Source organism: Cygnus olor, chromosome 2 (assembly GCF_009769625.2).
Source record: "Cygnus olor isolate bCygOlo1 chromosome 2, bCygOlo1.pri.v2, whole genome shotgun sequence".
Classification (NCBI taxonomy): domain Eukaryota; kingdom Metazoa; phylum Chordata; class Aves; order Anseriformes; family Anatidae; genus Cygnus; species Cygnus olor.
Genome location: NC_049170.1, coordinates 82,509,337 through 82,510,078, shown reverse-complemented (window position 1 = coordinate 82,510,078; position 742 = coordinate 82,509,337).

Below are 742 nucleotides of genomic sequence, written 5' to 3'. Positions count from 1 at the left end.
TCAGTGGCTAAATACATCTGTGCCTAATTCAACCACGTGGAAATTGCTCACTTTAAAGAAGATCAAATTAGAAGAAAAATATTTTCTAACTTCAGGCTGTTAGAGGACTGGTTTTACTCTAAGACTCTACATTCTTTGACTATGGTGGTTTTGTAGAGTTTGTTATTAGCTATGAATGCTACTCAGGAAAAGTATCTCTTACTAAAAATAATTAAAAAATATCACAATTCCTACTAGACAGAAGCAAACACTGACTGAAGTGTGCCTATACTGCTCTCTTAAACATAAAGAATACACTAGTTCGACAGGATAGAAATTTCTCTTCAGGTAAGTTTTGGTTTCCTTGATTTACAGCAAAATGTTAGTAAAAGGAGTTATGTGAAGAATAGGTATTGGCAAATGGTAGGAGACATGTAAAAATATATATATATATTTTTTTTTTCCGAAGAAAAATGTTTATATTGTTAGAAACTGATGCACATCTTCCTGTCATGAAGTCAGAACAGGAAAGTTTGGAAGCACATACCGAACACACTTGGTTCCTCTTCATCTGGAATTATAATAGTTGGACATTGCAACTAAACACATACATAATTACTAATGAGAAGTTTTTACTTCTCTTTAGTACAATTTACATTGTACAAACCACTCAAAATGCTGTAATATTCTGATGGTTCTTTAACTTGAATTTGCTTGAATGGTAAGTACTCATTTACAGAAACAGCAGTACTTTATTCAGAAG